A 20424-nucleotide genomic window follows, 5' to 3' on the forward strand; every position below is an offset into this window, starting at 1 on the left:
TGGCGGTGAGCTGAATCTTAGTTTTGTATACCAGGAGTGGGAATTGTTTTTCTTTACGCTGATGTTAAGTTTTTGTTTACTTTTTGAAAAATAAAAGACTGCTTTGTTTATACCAACTTGACGGGATGGTGAGTGGAACTCCATTTATGACAACACAAACACACATACTCAACCTGGTGACCTGAATCTTCCTTGCTGCAGATAACCAATAAAAGGATACCTTCACCTTTCATAACATGTTACATGTTACATGTTACACCCATATTCAGGATGTGACATGTAACATGTTATGAAAGGACCGGTCCCCACTCCCCACCCCCCCCCCCCACCAGCTCTCCTGTTTGACAGCTATTGGGGGATCTTCTCCCCCTGCTAACTGTCTCAATTTAAAAGAGGTGTTCTGTAAATGGAAAACTACAAGTCCCGACAGTCTTAGCAGCTGTGGTAGTTCATTGATTCTATTTGTCAGAGCGTATCAGCTTGCCCGTACGAGGTACAAGCAAACAGATACACTGACAGGTCTGCAGGAAACCTGCATGGCATCAGCAATATGCTGATCACCTGTGCAATGCTTTACAGGCTCCTGCTAAAAAAAAATATATATATATATATATATATATATATATATATATATATATACGTATATTTACCTGCAAAAAAATGTGAATTTATTATTTTTTGTCAAAAGGTGAACTTTATGGTGAACCTTAAGGAAAGGTGATCCTTTATGCCTGGTCACCTCTCTCCCAACAGCCTATGACTAGACAATGAAAGGAGCAGCACCGCCTCACACAGTGAGAGAACAGTAGCATGACCCTTTTCTGCTCACTCTGTTCTCTCCTCCTATCAGCATGTTCCCTGTTAACAAATGTACAGAACACCAGATCTGAATAGCTCTAAGTGCCACTGTACAGGATAATGCTAGAAGGTGGTACCAAGTAAAAGTCTGTTACACTAGCTGAAAATATTTGCAATCAATTATTTTTAAAGGATACATAACTGCATTATTTGGTGGAGTTTGGTTTTAACTTTAACTACCCTTTTTACTGCATAGGGTGTTTTCATTAGTCATATTAACTCCGCAAAATTCAGAAAAAGTGAAGACACATCCTTTAGCCCCTTGATGTGATGTTAAAGTGACATTTGTATTTTTTCCATCTCCAGCCAAAACTATTTTTAAAGGACAATGTCAAATCCTTTGCCAGCGTATTATTTTTCCCTATGAATAATTCCCCTACTTTCTGTATGGAATTTAGGAAGGTAAGAATTGAGGGGCATTCCCCCCCCCCCCCCCCCCCCCAAATGAGGACACAGCGAGCAATAAACACTTGACAGACATAATTACCTCATCCCTGCTCTACTAAAAAGCAGTTTTTGCATTTTGTGTCCCGTAAAAGTTTCATCCTCTTTCCTGTTCCAATAAATATGCAGTAGGTAAAAAAAATACTGGTATTTCCCCATCACAGACAGCACAATAAGCCTAAATTATTATTTTTTTTTGAAATTCATATTTAATCAAAAAAGATTTAATTACACAACTTTGGTGGTGATTTTAAAGAGTTCCTATTCACAATTTTGAAATTTTAAATTGTATTTAATATTAAGGGAAAAAAATAAATAAATAAATAAAAAGTGCAGCGCCTTATAATGATGGTGAAAACTGATAAGTAAATGCACAAAGGTAATATAAAGGATAAAAATCAATAATCCAATACAAAATCATGGAAGATCATGGCTTGTGTGCATAGAAATGATGAAACAAAAACAGTCCTATTAATGAACAGTCTCTGTAGTAGGTGAAAGGAGAAGTGATGGTAGGAAGCCGCTCCCACTGTAGAGTAATAATCCACCACCGTGATGCAAATAACCGGGGTACTCTTACCAGATAAGATGGACCTTCAAATTAATGAAAGGTCAATCGGGCATGAATGGAATAACAGGGGTCAGCTTAGCAGATAACCGGTCATCAGCCTCCTTGAACTCTTAAGCCGGAATGGATATATACTAATCAGATGCAAACATCCCCAACTCCTCCACAAGTACCTGTTTTTGTAGGTGCAAACTCCAAGGCTCTTTATATTTATCCTTTCACGGCTTTATGAGTCATTGACCTTCTTCCTACTTTTTCCTACATGTTCGATGTCCGATATGCACTCATATGCTTAGAATTGGTCAGTGATCCTGTCCATCTGTTCATTTTGGGACTAGCGCGGCTTTTGCTTTTTATTTAAAAAAAAATAATAATAGAACGTACTGAAACACTTCAAAGTGGTCAAGAATAAGTCAAGAATTATGTTAGAGAGACCTCACGGCTGGATTATCCAGCTCATACCCAAAGCCAAACTTTACCTATGACGACAACCATTTTGGGTTGACCAAACCTTTAATGCAACTTTTTGCCCCTGAATTTTTTTGCTGTACATAGCATGTGAACTCCTGTACTATGGGTCAACTGCCTCAAATTAATAAAAGGCGAGTCACACTAAAATGTAACATGATGCCAAAAGTTCAGGTACAAGGAGAAAAGGTTGTTGTCTTATTATATATGTGATGTATAACTGCACCCTTGTAATAATGCCTACTGTAACTTTAAGTGTATAAAAGGAAAAAGTTTGAAGTAAAAAGTATGTTGTAACAGCTCTGTGTATTTATGTACGTGCTTGCTAATTGACAATTAAGAAGAGAAACAACAAGCGGCAGCACTATCACACTTGAAACACTTGTTAAACAAAACAATAAAAAGAATTCTTTATCTGGCTCAGGAGTATGGCTCCCTTGTTGTCTCACTAGTTCACAAAACAACCTGTGCAGGAAGAAATAGCCATCATTTTAGGGACAATAGCCATCCCACTAGGACACTTAAAGCATAATAGTTTCCTATCATTAACTTTGCTGCACTACCAGACAAAAAGAAATCTCAAATTCTATAAGCTTGCAGGAACAGATTTTAGTATATGCCATTTTATAATAACATATTTACCGATATAATCAGTTTTAGCATGCCCAGGAGCTAGCACAACACAATGCCACTTTTAATATTCTCCAGAACCATTTTTCTTCAAACTACACTGAAGTCCCCTTTGTGGGAGGACAATGGAGTACTGTAATGGAATTTTATTATGTGAAATTGAAGTTGTCTTATCCCACTTTTAGTTGAACTTGTCTAGTGTTCATTAAAGTGTAACTCCACCTCCTACATATTTTCTGCATTATCGTTATACCTATATGGTCCGCAGGGATATTTCTGACCAGTGGAAAATGTCATTGGCTGCCTATTCCATGGTATGGAGCCTACAGTCAGAAGCAGCTGGCGCTGGAGTATTTGTGACTACCTAATAACTACTACATGGCAACAAGGCACAGCTTAACATTTCCCACAGAGCACAAACTACACTCTATACATTAGGTGTGTATGAACAATAAAAGGTTACCTATTGTTTTGGACACTACTATTAGTCCACTGCCCTATAGGGAAGGTGTAGATGCACGATTATTGTACATACATGCACACATGTTTCCTTTTGGTAAATCCAATGAAAACATGAAAATAGATTGCTTGCAATATTTTTAAAATACGAAAATTTGAAAAGGCACTCATCATTAATCTTTATTTTAGGCCATCAATAGCCCTGCTAACATACAAATGGAATCCCTGGGTTTATTGTGAATTCAGTAAAAGTCAACTAAAATATTAAGTATTTATTTAAAGAGTTAGAGACGTCAAAAAGTCAACAAATGTTCGCAAAATTGCAATACCCCCAACTGTGAATAAAGTTGTCCTCAGGCAAGTAAAAGGTTCTAACAGCATCACTTTCAATATCAGAAATATTTCCATTTAGGGCTATGGCTTGAATCTAGTTGGACAAGGCACCCTTCAAAGGGCTTGTGTCCATGGGAAATGCAGCTTGCTTTTCAGGTGCAATAAACTTGCATTTGAGATTAGTTGGGGACATTTATGAGATTATTCAAAGTGTAAATGATCTCCTTCTGACCTTCACCTGACCTTCTTCTAAGCTGCATCAGCCTGCTTGAAGCTGTTGTACATTCCTATTGACTTGGTAAAGAAGCAGTTTTGATACAAACAATAGCCCATCCACACAAGGCCATAGTCCTTCTAAGGTGTACACCAAATCATCATAAAGCAGGTAGAAATGTACTGCTGCGGGGTTCCCCAGGACCCCTAAAACTTGCAGTATGTAGAAGCTAAACTCAGAGTTGCCAACAACACCATCTTTTATCAATGTTAGCACCTGTTAGCAACAATAAAATATTACAGTTGTTCACACCCCATTGAGTTATTTTTCATCCCAATAAGGCTCTCTTTTTTCTGGGCTCTTCCAGAAGAGTTTTTTGTATTTAGTATTGAGCCAGGAGATGACTACCAATTTGGTGGTAACCGCTGGGGAACTTGCATAAACCTACCATAAAGGGCCTCCTTTCTCATAATTTTTGTAGTATGTAGAAGGTACATACTGACAGGAAGTGAGGAGAAATCACCCCAATACATACACTGATGCCCAGTTCTCCCCTTCTCTATCCAATACAAAATAAAATGTTTTGGCAAGAGCTGAGCTGTATGCATTGGTCTATGAAGGCATACATTGCATATTAGTACTTTGGTTTGCCTTTTTTTTTATATAACATTGTTTTAGAATATACTCTACAAATACAGCTGATATTCCTTCTCAGCTGTACTTTTAAGTATTGCTAATGTATTTTCATCAGGATTCTTCAAAAAAACTGAAGACTTTTTTCTTTCAAATAGCAGAAACAGCAAAACAACTGAATATAAAATATACAGCTGAAGTACACATTATCCAAAAAATTGTAATGTGGAAATTCTTTTGCTCCTGCTGTTGTAAATAATGGGAAAACTTGTTTCTAATACTCACCTAACATTTACATTGCATCCGGAAAGTATTCACAGCACTTCACTTTTTCAAAATTTTGTTATTCCAAAATGGATTAAATTCATTCTTTTCCTCAAAATTCTACAAACACCCCAATAAGACAAAGTGAAAGAAGTTTGTTTGAAATCTTTGCAAATGTATTAAAAATAAAAAAGGAAAAGATCACATGTACATACTGTACATAACCCCATAAGGACAAAATTATAGAAAATCATATGTACATAAGTATTCACAGCCTTTGCCATGACACTCAAAATTGAGCTCAGGTGCATCCTGTTTCCACTGATCATCCTTGAGATGCTTCTACAACTTGATTGGAGTCCACCTGTGCTAACTTCAGTTGATTGGACATGATTTGGAAAGGCACACACCTGTTTATATAAGGTCCCACGGTAAACAGTGCATGTCAGAGCACAAACCAAGCCATGACGTCCAAGGAATTGTCTGTGGACCTCTGAGACAGGATTGTATCGAGGCACCGATCAAGGAAGGGTACAGAAAAATGTCTGCACCAATAAGCACAGTGGCCTCGATCATCCGTAAATGAAAGAAGTTTGGAACCACCAGGACTCTTCCTAGAGCGGGCCACCTTGCCAAACTGAGCAATTAGGGGACAAGGGCCTTAATCAGGGGGGTGACCAAGAACCCAATGGTCACTCGGACAGAGCTCCAGTGTTTTTCTGTGGAGAGAGGAGAACCTTCTAGGAGAACAACCATCTCTGCAGCACTCCACCAATCAGGCCTGAATTGTAGAGTGGTCAGACAGAAGCTACTCCTCAGTAAAAGGCACATGACAGCCCACTTGGAGTTTGCCAAAAGGCACCTAAAGGACTCTCAGACCATGAGAAACAAAATTCTCTGGTCTGATGAAACAAAGATTGAACTCTTTGACATTATCGGCAAGCATCGTGTCTGGAGGAAACCAGGCATTTTTTTACCTGGCCAATACCATCCCTATAGCGAAGCATGGTGGTGGCAACATCATACTGTAGGGATGTTTTTCAGCGGCAGGAACTGAGAGACTAGCCAGGATCGAGGGAAAGATGAATGTAGCAATTTACAGAGAAATCCTTGAAGAAAATCTGCTCCGGAGCGCTCTGGACCTCAGACTGGGGTGAAGATTCATCTTTCAACAGAACAATGACCCTAAGCACAGCCAAGATAACAAAGGAGTGGCTACGGGACAACTCTGTGAATGTCCTTAAATGGCCCAGCCAGAACCCAGACTTGAACCTGATTGAACATTTCTGGAGAGATCTACAAATGCACCGAAACTCCCCATCTAACCTTATGAAGCTTGAGAGGTCCTGCAAAGAAGAATGAGAGAAACTGGCCAAAAATAGGTGTGCCAAGCTTGTAGCATCATACTCAAAAATACCTGAGGCTGTAATTGGTGCCAAAAGTGCTTTAACAAAGTATAGAGCAAAGGCTGTGAATACTTACTGTATGTACATGTGATTATTTTTTTTTATAAATGTGCAAAGATTTCAAAAACAAACTTCTTTCACGTTGTCAATATGGGGTATTGTTTGTAGAATTTTGTAATTGAATGCATTTTGGAATAGGGCTGTAACATACCAAAATGTGGAAAAAGTGAAGCGCTGTGAATACTTTCCGGATGCACTAAAATTTAGGATTGGCATGGATGTGTTTCTCAGCTTTCTCTGTGGCCATGTAAACACTAACCTAAGAGTGGCTGTGCCTGTATACAATTCCAGTTTTGACGCAGCACTTACATAATCAACTTTTGGCAGCTACAGCCAGGAACTACATCCAGACCAAGCCTGCAATGCAAGTTTAGTAAGCATTGCATTGTAGCACATTATTTACGCAGCTGGAAGATTGTGAGCCACCAAGGTTCCTCTGAGACTAAAAGTATGCCTGAGAAAATTATTGATAACAGAATTGTTACATCATTACTTTGCAACAGGGCAGAGAAACAGGAAAACAGGCAACTCTACTTAAAACTTTCTTTCACTTCTGAGTTGAGTGGAGAAAATTTAGAGTATCTGACAGATTTCTGTTTGTTGTCTAATTGGGGAGATTTCCCAATATCTTCCTCAGATCTTCTGTCCTGGTGACAACCTGGATACCCAGTCTAGGTCACTGCTAGCTCACTATAGGGCATCTAGGATTTTTAATAAAAGGGGTCCATATTACTTATTTTAACAGAATGTGATTAATTAATGCGTTGCCTTGCAGTGTTTAGGTAAACATTTTGTATGCTAAATTTGAGGGTGTTTATATGCAGTTTGCCATTCAAGTAAATCCAAATGGGATCTTTAAAAAAAATGCAATGCATTATAATATGTCTGAAACAGAAATGCAGTGTGAGATAATTAACCACTTTAAGACCGGAAGGATTTGCCCCTTAATGACAAGGCCCTATTTTGCGATTCGGCACTGCGTTAATTTAACCGACAATTGGGCGGTCGTGCGATGCTGTACCCAAATAAAATTGATGTCCTTTTTTCTCCACAAATAGAGCTTTCTTTTGGTGGTATTTGATCACCTGTGCGATTTTTATTTTTTGCTCTATAAACAAAAAAAGCAACAATTTTAAAAAAAAACAAACAATATTTTTCACTTTCTGCTATATGACATTCTCAAAAAAAATATTTAAAAATCAAAATTTTTTAACATTTTAGGCCATTTTGTTTTCTGCTACATATTTTTGGTAAAAAAAATCACAATAAGCGTATTTTGATTGGTTTGCGCAAAAGTTATCGCCTCTACTAACTACGGTACGATTTATGTAATTTTTATTGTTTTTTTTTACTAGTAATGGCGGCGATCTGCGATTTTTTGCAGGACTGCAACATTGCGGCGGACAGATTGAAACCCTAACTGACATTTTTTACACTTTTGGGGGTACCAGTGACATTACTACAGTAATCAGTGCTAAAAATATACACTGTTACTGTAATAATGACACTGGCATTGAAGGGGTTAACCCTATGGGTGATTAAGGGGTTAAACGTAAGCCTAGGGGAGTGATTCTAACTGTGGGGGGCGTGGCTTGTGAAATGACCATAGAGACATGTGATCCTATATAGAAGGATCACATGGGCTCTGTGATCATTTCAGGGAGAAGAACAGTCAACTGTGTTTACAACAGCTGAGCGTCCTTCTCTTTCAGCGGGGAATGATCGCGGGTGTCAGGCGGCAATTGGAGCCGCCTGACCCGTGCATCGGCTTCCCCGCTGCCGAGTGGGGGCAGGAGGGCGCCGGCGTAGGCGCGCGCTCGCCCCCTAGCTTCCCCCACAAGGCCGACGTAGACCTACGTTGGTTTGCGCAGGAGAGCCACTCTACCGCAGTAAAAAGGCGGCGGATGGTCGAGAAGTGGTTAATGCATTCTAGTATAAACAAGCCTTTGATAATCACGATAACAAATTACAACATCAACTATATAGAGCCAAAAGTTAACATATCTGCCTAAATGGTAAAGCATAACTTCCTCTTAATGAAGTTAAAGTAAAAATCTTACTGAGCTTAAATCTACTCTCACCCCCATTCTAAGTCTATTCTGAAGTCGCTTCGGTCCGGTCACATGATCTCCCCAGCGCCGACTTCAGTAAATAGGAGAGATCGCTGATAATGGCTGCAAAGCCTGGGTGATGTCATCATAGACTTACTACAAGGCATCTCTTGTTGGCTCTCCCTCCTCTACACTAAAGCCAGCGCTGGGACCCAGTTATGTGACCGGGCCAGAGCAACATCAGAAAAAGTAAGTGCATGCATCTTTCCTTTTACAGGGTAGATAGATTAGGCTTAGTATGGGCGTGGTAGTTGACTTTCAGCTTAGTTAAGTTTTGACTTGCCTTTGAGTAATACTTACCTTCCTCCTGGTTCAAGTTATATGTGCTATGTGGCCCTGTCCAAAAGATGAAATAGGGACCACTATACTATATACTTAGCAATATTTCAAGAAAAAGTTAAGTCACTCCAGCCATGAAAATCATGAGTTCGTGTTTTGGGTGCCATAAATCTTGATGGCATTAGACCTTTTCTGTGCAGATAGTTTCAACCTCAGGTTAGGAGTTCATTTTAAGACTTCAGATGGCAGTTAGGTGTTAAAGCAGAACTCTAGGAATTAGCCAAATACTTCCAGTTGCAGTGGGTCTCCCCGCACACTGCTCAGTTAACTGCTCATTAGGTCCATTGTTGCATGAATAAGGGTTAATACTTAATGTATTTCTAGCTCCAGCAGACTCCCTTGATTTGTGGCTGGTCCAGTACTGCCACCTTTCTAAATTGCTCCAGCTGAAGTCACATTCCAGCTTTCTTCATATACAATGCAGAGACCTGCATTGCAGGTGAAGTCGCTCACAAGCTGGGGCTTCAGGGGAAAGAGGGAAAGCACCAAAGTTGGTCGGAGCAGGGGTAAAGTAAAAAATACATCCTATATATCTCTCATATAGACCTTATGAGCATATAGCTCAGCTCTGCAGTGTTAGGAAAAGGGGTTTGGGGGGGAACGCTCTGCTCTGTTAGCTGTTGTTGAGTGCAGGGGAGACATCAGGGGTCTAATGGACTGTTAATGTAAAAATAAAGAAAACCCGTCATTACAGTGTGTATGTGTGTGTATAGGGGTCTCTATGTGATAGCAATAAAGTTAAGTGGGTGGCACTTTCACCTAGCAGTAAAAGGGTCGCTGGTTCAAATCCCAACCATGACACTACCTGCTGGGAGTTTGCATGTTCTCCCTGTGCCTGCGTGGGTTTCCTCCTACACTCCAAAGACACTCCAAAGACATGCTGGTAAGTTCATTGGATCCTGTATAAATTGGCCTTACTATGTGTATGTAAGAATGTGATTTAGGTACCTTAGATTGTAAGCTCCTTGAGGGCAGGGACTGATGTGAATGTACAATATATATGTAAAGCGCTGCATAAATTGACAGCGCTATATAAGTACCTGAAATAAATAATAATACATGTAAAAATAAAAAAATAAAGTAACATATAATAAATTAAAAAACACAAAAGTCCCCCACACCACAGAAATAACAAACACATGCAATGGGCATGCCTATGTACAAAAACAACAACTGCACCACACAGGTATCAAATATCGGAATAAAAACAGTAATTCTAGGGCCATCGTTCATAGTTAACTCTGATGGGTAAACTAGTTAAAGCATAGCTCATTTTAGGTACTAAATTCTGTGGCTATTTCATAAGCATGCAATTTTAAGACTTGACGTGTTTGGTATCTATTTACTCGTCACAACCTCATCTTTTATATTTTACCAAAAATTGGGTATTACTGTATATAGTATTGTGTTTATGTGCACTATAATTAACTTTAGTGTAGTATTTACTGAAAATTTGTAGCAGAATGTGCCAGTGCACTATGCTTTCGCATCTGCACAGCCTGTAGTCCAACTTTTGCAGGAAAGGGTTAAAATAATGCAGCTGAACTGAGCTAGCATTGTCACCCTAGCACAGGAAGTGTCTGTGGATGCACTTTGCTGGACATTAAAAAAAAGGATTACCCTTTTTGACACTACAGGAACATAAGCAACAACAGTGGAGGCCCATCAATTGGGGGCGCAGGGGCGCCGCCCCCCCATCCATGCATCCGGCCCCCTAATCTAAATGCAGGGCGCTGGACGCATGGATTGCAATAGGGGATTTTTTTTTTTGAAGCACGTGATTAGAGCCAGAGGCTCTAATAGGCTTCGAAAAAGGGTGGGCTCGGGGTGCAGAGCACTGCGCCCTGAGCCCACCCAGTTGTATGACAATAGCGAATGAATATTCGCTATTATCACATTGATTTTCCTCCTAGCCAATCAGGAAGCGGGTCTTGAGACCCCTTTCCTGATTGGCTGAAAATAGAAGCGATTTTACAGGCCATTGGCCACGAAGAGGGAGGAGTCATACAGCCGGAGGAGACTCACAGTCGCTCGGGGAAGGAGCAGGTAAGGATGCTAGATGGGGGAGGAGGGAGGGGGTGGTAGATTTGATTGACGGCTGGCCAGCTGTCCCGCTGGGGGGGTGTTGGTTTTGCCGCTCCCCCCCCCCACATTTTCATTCACCAGCCGCCACTGAGCAACAACATACTTGGTTTTAGTGTTTTAGCTGTACGTATCACATAAAGTCTCCATAAACAGCTGTTCCTGACAGACTCATGGTGCACTTCTTCTGAAGACCTTCTGGGCAGGATCCATATATCATTTTAGCTAGGGGCCATAGGTGGCCTGAGCCTTTACCAGTAAAACGTGCTGGACTTGAACTGGAGGGGGCACAGATGTGCATGGGTGGTGGTGGAAGTTTAGAAGCAAAGTGCTAGACAATAGTGATGACAGAAAGGTGTCTAAGGAAAAGTTTTTTTCAGGAAGAATGCAATAGTTATGGTGTTTTTTTTCTATTGTATTTTTATGTATATACATTTAATTCAGAAAATAATGTAGTATTACTATTTCCTTCACATCCCTTTGCAACAAAAGGGATGAATGGGACCATTTAAGTTTGCCTTACAATGTAAAGGGGTTTCTGTTCAAATAAAGCATCAGGCCATGAATATTTCTGTTACATGCTTGTTCTATATCTTCTTCTACTTCTACTAAATAGAGCGGGAGCACTAGATATTTCCTTTAGCAGCAGCACTTTATTTAGTGGAGTTTTGCTGCCCTCTACAGTCTAAATAAAGAATAAATGCCAGGTGAACATTATAACTTGCTACAATAGAAGATCTCAATGGGCCTGATTTACCAGGTTTATATATTAAGTTGCTGGGCCACTGATCTCTGGCAAACCAACAGGAAAGCCCTATCTGATTCACTAAATGAAAAGGTGATGCACAAGCTTCATCTGCAAACCTGTCTTGGGACCATGCACATGCATTTACTCAAGCCCACATCTGCAAGGTTGTATCTGTTTATGAGAATGAAAATGTATTGTTGGTTTACTGGAGCAAGTAAACATGATTTAAGAAAGCAATACATTGTCTTTAGGAACAAGTTTCTGTTTTGGCTAGCTGAAATAAACATACAGTATATTAGGGCGCTCCTGCAGACAAAACATCCAGTGCACAATAACCAACTTTTACAGCAGGATGAATTCAAGAGATAACGTCACTTTTACAAGTGACTCTCTTAAGTCCCATAAAATGAACTAGTTCAAGAGGACCCTGGTTCCCATAGATCACATAGTCATCCAAGAGGTATAATTGTCAGGCTTCACTAGTCTACATTAAAGCAGAGTTCCGGCCTCAAAACGAAAATTTGACATCCGCTTGCTCTAAGTAACCTGAAAAAGAATTGGATAATCACGATTTTTTTTGCTTTACTTACCTTGTTTTTGAAGAAATTATACTTACCTTCCTTCCACTTCCTCCCTCTGCGGCCGCAGCCCGCGCCGTCTCTTCCTGCTTGCATTGACTCCTGGGAGCTGAACGTCATCACTCACAGGAGTCAATGCGCCTGCACCGGCCCTGCTCGTCACTTCCGGTGCAGGTGCTGGTCTGGTTTTAGTGTAGAGTCCAGTGTGGTTTCCATCCAGTGCGATTCAGGTATGAATATGACACTAAAATCACATCTGAGCCAGACTGAAAAATGCAAAGGACCCTTTTCTAGTTCACACCGCAAACGGTCCATAGCCTAGGCATCTTTATGTAGAGCAACAATTCTTTTTTCCAGATCCTCAGAAAGTTCTTTGCCATGAGGTGCCATGTTGAACTTCCAACGACCAGTATGAGAGAGTGAGAGCAATAACAGCAAATTTAACACACCTGCTCCCCATTCACACCTGAGACCTTGTAACACTAACGAGTCACATGACACAAGAGGAGTGGGGGGGGGGGGGAATGGCTAATTGCACCCTTTTTGGACATTGCCACTTAGGGATGTACTCACTTTTGTTGCCAGCAGTTTAGACATCAATGGCTGTGTGTTGAGTTATTTTGAGGAGACAACAAATTTACACTGTTATACAAGCTGTACACTCACTACTTTACATTGTAGCAAAGTGTCATTTCTTCAGTGTCGTCACATAAAAAGATATAATAAAATATTTACAAAAATGTGAGGGGTGTACTCACTTTTGTTGGTTACTGTATATGTAAACCAGCTTCATTGAAAGCCGGTCTGATTAACATGTTATGCAAAATGGATGCAGCTCAAAATGCATCTGATATGCATATAATTGAACCAAACCTAAAGTATTCACATGACCTCTGTTCTCAGCTGCATAAGGGGCTTAGAGAGGTGAGGGTGATGATGGGGGGGGGGGGAGGCAGCAGCTTGAACAGAGCACAGACATAATCCAGTGTAAAATACAGATATAGAAATACACTGTTACAAGCTGTGCAGGGGGTGTGTCAGCAGGAGGCAGAGAAACAGCAGGACACTGATCTTCCCAGTGATTAGCTGTGCAGGGGGCATGTCAGCACAAGTCTGACCATTGGATTACAAGCTGGTTGTGCTCTCAAGTAGAATGCAAACTAGAAAATAAACCACTCTTGGATGGGTTATTTTTCCTGGCCAAGCGTGGTTTAGTTTGAAACAGGAAAGCAGGGGGACTGCCAAGATCACCGGGTATTTCATACAAAGTAGGCAATGGACAAAGAACAGGATGCTTTTTAACCACTTAAGCCCCGGAAGATTTTACCCCCTTCCTGACCAGGGCCTATTTTGCGATTCGGCACTGCGTGACTTTAACGGACAATTGCGCGGTCGTGCGATGCTGTACCTAAACGAATTTGACGTCCTTTTTTTCCCACAAACAGAGCTTTCTTTTGGTGGTATCACCTGTGCGATTTTTACTTTTTGCGCTATAAACAAAAAAACAGCGTCAATTTTGCAAAAATAACAATATTTTTCACATTTTTTTATATGAAATTCCCCCCCAAAAAAAAGTAAAAATCAAAATTTCTTAACATTTTGGGCCAATTTTTTTTTTACCATATGTTTGGTAAAAAAAAAATCGCAAAAAAGCGTATTTTGATTGGTTTGCGCAAAAGTTATTGCGTTTACTAACAAAGGGAAAGATTTTTGTCATTTTTGTTGTTTTTTTTTTTAACGCGTAATGGCGGCGATCTGCGATTTTTTTGCGGGACTGCGACATTGCGGCGGACAGATCGAACCCTTGACTGACATTTTTGACACTTTTGGGGTTACCAGTGACATTTCTACAGTAATCAGTGCTATACATATTCACTGTTACTGTAAAATTACACTGGCAGTGAAGGGGTTAACTTTTTTTGAGAGGGAGGGGTTGTGTGTGTCCCTAGGGGCGTGATTCTAACTGTGATTGGCTGTGGCTTGAGGTGTAGGAACAGTGATCAACGGTCCTACATAGTAGAACCGTATGATCACTGTTTCTACACAGGAGAGAATGACAGGCGGCTTGTTTACATTAGCCGCCAGCCTTCTCCCTTTGCACCGACGATCGCCGAGTGACCGGCGGACATTGGGTCCGCCGGTCACATGCGTGGGAGGGTCCGTGACCACGTGGGAGCGGGAGCGCGCCTCCGGCGGCGCGCGCTCGCTCCCTAGACCCTCACAGGCTAGCGACGTAGATCTACGTCACTCTGCCTGTGAGGGGCTGACCGTCGACGTAAATAGTCGTGCGGCGGTCGGCAAGTGGTTAATACAGGTACATGGTAACGCAGACACATAGCTGAAATATAAACTGTTGGGGTAACATACAATTTAGTTTACCTAATTTTTAATCTATTCATGTTGGGGCATTTTTTTTTTCTCGAAAATAATTCTATATGAATCCAACTATTCTACTTTGCTTTACAAGAATGAACAGCATAAATTACCTTGGTTTTCCAATCTCTTCTATTTTTTCTGAATATTTCCAAGGGTGAGTCTCTTCACATATCCTCAGGTTCTTTCTAAGAAAACGAACCTACTTTATATGGAAAGATGTATGCTGTGTAAAAACAATATACACAGAAAACCAAGCTGTTTAAAAAGTCTTCAATATTTCTAGTTACTACAAAGTTATCCAAACCTCCAATCTCACTTTAATCTGCAATGCTAATGACACCTCTAAATTGGTATACTAAGAATTACAGATTGAAAACCCTTAACCCGGTTAGCTATGTCCCTTTCAGGGTTTTTAGCTCTAAATTCTGAAAAGGTCATAATAGTCATAGTAATCTACCACTTGCTCAGTCTATGCTGATCCTGTATATTAGTAGAAAGTGAAGTCACCCATGCACTAGGCTGGGTTCACACGGGTGCGAACACAGACATTGCATATGATTTGCATCGCATTTCTGTGCAGATCACATGCAATGTCTGTTTGATGCAAATTCAGCCATGCAGTTTGACTCTTTTTAGGCCCGCACTGGAATCGGATCGCATGGATGTTCATACCCATGCAATCCAATTCCTGTAACAATTCACAGTTTGCACTGCGATCTGCGAACCAATCTGGGGGTGTCATTGACAGTGGCGGCTGGTGCATTGGAAGCGCAGGGGTGCCCCCCCCCCATCCATGCGTCCGGCCCCCTAATCTACATGTTGGATGCCGGACGCATGGAGTTCAATGGGGCTTTTTTTTTTTTAGCATGTGATTAGAGCCAGAGGCTCTAATAGGCTAAAAAAGGGTGGGCTTGGGGCGCAGAGCACTGCTCCCCGAGCCCACCCAGTTGTGTGACAACAGCTAATGAATATTCGCTATTGTCACACGGATCCTCCTCCTGGCCAATCAGGAAGCGGGTCTGAGACCCGTTTCCCGATTGGCCGAAAGGAGAAGCCATGCCATTGGAGGAGGAGGGAGGAGAGGCAGAAGACTGGGGGAAGAAGCCGAAGCTGAAGCCGCCGCCACCGTGTGCTGCTGCTGCTTGCCCTCCCTCCACATATCCAGGCAAAGTGAGTGAGCCGGTGTGGGGGGGGGTAGTAAGGTGCAGTCTGTCTGCCGCCCCCCCTGGCCCATGAAGCCCCAGCCGCCACTGGTCATTGACTTTACACCTTTACACTGGAACCTTGCAGTTTGCAGATGTCGGTGTGAACCACCTGTGATTCACGTGCAATGTGGAAACCCGCACAGGGACTGTAGCGTTTTCTGCAACGCACCAGTGTGAACCCAGCCTGAGATGAAGATTAGTAATGTGTGGGGTCCTTACGGGTTTTACTAGCATGCCCCATGTGTTACAGTCCTAATTTCAAGTTGCCTAAATTGGCAAACTCACTTCATATTACAGTGAACATAGCCACAGAAATAACCAAGCATGCTGAAAATCCTCAGCTTGGTTATTCTTTCAATCTTACAGTTTTCCGATTCTAGAGGTGGTCCTGAAAAGGTCTCATATGAATCTAGAATGAATCTAGACAGACTTCATACCAGCAATCCAAGTCACCCATACACTATAAGCATTCTGAGGACAGTACTACTTCTTTAAGGCCCTTTCACACTGATTGGTATTTAATCAGTTTTTCAGTTAAAAATGCAGAAGAAAAATGCATGAAAAATGCATACTATGGAACTCTTCACACCAGTCAGTTGTGTTTTTAAAAGTCCTGTGTTCTGCATTTTTGCACCAAAAACACAGTTCCCCATTGAAATGAATAGAAAGTGCATCAAAAATGCATCACAAATGCACTAGGGTTGCATTTTTGATACTTTTTTTAGTCACATGTCCGTGTTTCACAGGTGAATGCTGGGAGTCAGGCAACCAAAAAATGCATCAAAAATGCATATGTGTTTTTGACACATTTTTTTTTTTTAATGGAGCAGTGTGAAAGCAATCTTAAGTGGCTCTTCAGTTAGTTTTTAAAAAAATTAAAGGTCAGCAGCTACAAGTACTGTTGCTACTGACTTTTCATAAACAGACACTCAACAGTCCAGGGATCCAGTGCTGTCTTCACCTGGGCTGGTTCTTTTCCAGTTTTAAGGTCCCCGGTGCTGCCATGTTAACTGTGGGAAGCTGGCTGTGACTCCTCGTGGCTTCACAGCCTATTGCGCATGCGTGACCTGTGACGTATCCCAGGAGGTTGCGGGCAGAGAGGGAGGGGGAAGAACCTAGGCGATTCCAGCAAAAGTGAAAGTGGGTACCTGCCAGAAATAGGTACCCACTCCCTAAAAAAATAGGTACCCACTCCCTAAAAAAATAGGTACCCACTTCCTACAAAAATAGGTACCTACTTCCTAAAAAAAAAATAGGTACCCACTCCGTAAAAAAAGAGATCCCATAAGTGAAACAGGAGGGGGAGAAGAGGAGGATCAGCAAAGCTTCCCTTTTAAGATGAAGTTCCACTTTGAGAGCCTAATGATGTGGAGGGCCTATATATCCTACCCCCTGCCTTCTACAGGCTCACATTACAATGTATATCAAATTAGAAGGGTGATAAGACCTACATGGACATTTCACCCAAAATAAATTGAGATGCTCAATAAATGTACCAAGGCTAGAATGCTAATAAAATTGTAGCTTGTACTTTTTCACACAGTATAATTTCTTCCTATCAGGACTGTTTGAATAAAGTTGCAAAACTGAATTACAAGTACTAGTGCTTGAATTGTGAAGCCGTATATTTTATGTCACCACACTATTGTTCTGGAAAGCTATTTGTTTTAAATGGAAACTAATGGTTTAGGTTTTTTTTAGTTGTGTTCTTACAAGTTTGCAGGTTGTTAAGCCGTTGTTTTACTGTCTATACACAAACTTTGTTTTAAAGTTATATATGTGATACATGGCAACAAATGCCCAGAATACTAAAGATACAACACAGTAGATGATCCTTGCTATAAGGCTCTGCTTTGTCCATTTGAAACCATGGATAGAGCCATCTGATAAGTGATGGTTCACGTGACACATTCCAGCTTGAGGTATTGAGTTATGTAAACAACAGCCTTTATTTAAATAAAGCAAACTGAAAGCCTCAAAGAAAGAGACCAAAGCTACACTTTCAGCTCCGAAGGTGACTGCATACACAATATTTCATATTTACCTGGCCCAAAAAAAAGAAAAAACATTCAATGGGGTTGGGTCTCTTTTTTATGTGATCATTGTAATCCAAGATATCCATAATCACATTTTAAAAAACATAAAATCTACCCAGTCTCCTCCTTACAGACCAATTGCAATTTGTTGAAATGCAGAGAACATAACTTGCGTCACATGTTAGTGAAGGATATCAGTGGGGCTGATATATATACTAGCCCCACTTATGGAATAAACTGGCTATGCATCAGACTCAACCGCATGCTTTAAAGCAGAGGTCTTCAAACTACGGCCCTCCAGTTGTTCAGGAACTACAATTCCCATCATGCCTAGTCATGTCTGTGAATGTCAGAGTTTTACAATGCCCCATGGGATGTGTAGTTCTTCAACAGCTGGAGGGCCGTAATTTGAGAATCCCTGCATTAAAGGATGTAAAGGAAAGGGTACAGTAATGGCGCTTTTCCACTGCATGGAACCGTACCGGTTCGGCACCCTTTTGTGCTTTTCCACTGCGGTACCGCATGGTATAGGGTCGGAACGGTTCGGTACGGTACGGTATAGGTTTGCTTTTCCACTGCATGGAACCGAACGGTACGGTACGGTACGGCCCTGAAAAAACAGTACCTACTCGATTGTGGTTCCAACAGGTACCAAACTGGTACCATATCCCACAATCCTTTGCATGCAGTCACTACTAGCCACTGATTGGTCAGAGAATCCCACCCACCCCGTTGTTATCCCACCCACTTAACTTTAGTACTGCTTTAGTGGAAAAGCAAACCTATACCGTACCGTACCGAACCGTTCCGACCCTATACCATGCGGTACCAGCAGTGGAAAAGCAAACCAGGCCAAGCAGGGCCGAGTAGAGCCGAGCCGGTACTAGCCGGTACTTGCAGTGGAAAAGTGCCATAATACATATCCTTTTGTACTGCCCTTGGATTACAAAGACTTTGATTGACATGCTTTGCTACATCACTGAGAATTTCCTAGTACTTCACAGACTCGGCAGAACACTTTTAGCAGAGGTAGTCACTGAAGAGGAGACTGAACAGAGTTGAATTGACCTCATATATTTGCTTTTAACAACCAATCCACTAATAAGAGGCCTTTGTTATGCTAAGTTTAACCACTTTACCACCGGAGGATTTTGCTGTCTTATGTCTGAGCCACTTTTTGTGATTCGGCACTGTGCAACTTTAACTGACAATTGCGCGGTCGTGCGATGCCGTACCCAAACTAAATTTTTGTCCTTTTTTCCCACAAACAGAGCTTTCTTTTGGTGGTATTTGATCACCTGTGTGATTTTTACTTTTTGCGCTATAAACAAAAAAAGAGCATACGTTTTGAAAAAATAACAATATTTTTCACATTTTTTATATGAAATTCCCCCCCAAAAAAATGTAAAAATCTAATTTTTTTAAAATTTTTGGCCAATTTGTTTTCTGCTACCTATGTTTGGTAAAAAAATCACAATAAACGTATTTTGATTGGTTTGCACAAAAGTTATTGCGTTTACTAACTAAGGGAAAGATTTCTGTCATTTTTTTAACGAGTAATGGCGGCGATCTGCAATTTTTTTTGCGGGACTGCGACATTGCGGCGGACAGATTGGACCCTTGACTGACATTTTTGACACTTTTGGGGGTACCAGTGACATTATTACAGTAATCAGTGCTATATATGTGCACTGTTACTGTAAAAATGACACTGGCAGGGAAGGGGTTAATTTTATTGGAGAGGGAGGGGTTAATGTATGCCTGGTGCTTACTAACGTGTGTGGGGGGAGGTGACTATGTGACACAAGGACAGATCGCAGGTTCAGCTATGCTGAACCCTGCAATCTGACCCTGCCTGTCACTTAGGAGATCCACCCGCTCTGTTTACACAAGCGGGCGGATCTCCACTCTCGATTCCCTGACGATCGGGGAAGATCGCCGCTGCTGATTAAACACAGCGGGAGCGAGCCTCCGGCGGCGCGTGCGGTGCCGAGAAAGGGGAATGTCTGGTGACGTAGTACTACGTCGCCAGATGTTATCGAGCCACTTTGCCGCAGTACTGCTCTAGTGAGCAGTCGGCAAGTGGTTAAGTGTGCATAGTACAGGCATACCCCACTTTTAGGCTACGTTCACATGTTAGCGTAGCGGACCGCGGCAGAATCACTGCGATTCTACCCGCGATCCGGAAATCATTGCAAATCGCGGGACGCCTGTGCGTTGCCGTTGATTTGCAATGGCACCCCAAACGCTGTGCGATGTTTCTGTGATTTCCGCCTGCCGAATCGTGGTAACATCGCGCAAACAAAATCGCGGGCCGCATGACGCCCCAAAGAAGCTCTTGTACCTTTTTTTGGGCGTCATGCGACCCGCCATTTTGTTTGCGTAATGTTACCGCAATTCGGCAGGCGGAAATCGCAGCAACATCGCACAGCGTTTGGGGTGCCATTGCAAATCAACGGCAACGCACAGGCGTCCCGCAATTTGCAATGATTTCCGGATCGCGGGCAGAATCGCAGTGATTCTGCCGCGGTCCGCTACGCTAAAATGTGAACGTAGCCTTAAGTACACAATGGGACCAGAGCATATATGTAAAACGAAAATGTACTTAAAGT

The 20424-nt window shown here is 41.6% G+C and overlaps 1 protein-coding gene across 6 annotated transcripts in view; it reads right to left on the reverse strand.

Annotated features, from left to right (window-relative positions):
- The window catches only part of MCTP1 (multiple C2 and transmembrane domain containing 1), a 1122980-nt gene that overhangs the window by 262492 nt on the left and 840064 nt on the right, over window positions 1–20424 (reverse strand). The gene's annotated exons all lie outside the window — the stretch shown is intronic.

The sequence above is a fragment of the Pelophylax lessonae genome, assembly GCF_965119305.1.
Source record: "Pelophylax lessonae genome assembly, chromosome: 1".
NCBI classification, from domain to species: domain Eukaryota; kingdom Metazoa; phylum Chordata; class Amphibia; order Anura; family Ranidae; genus Pelophylax; species Pelophylax lessonae.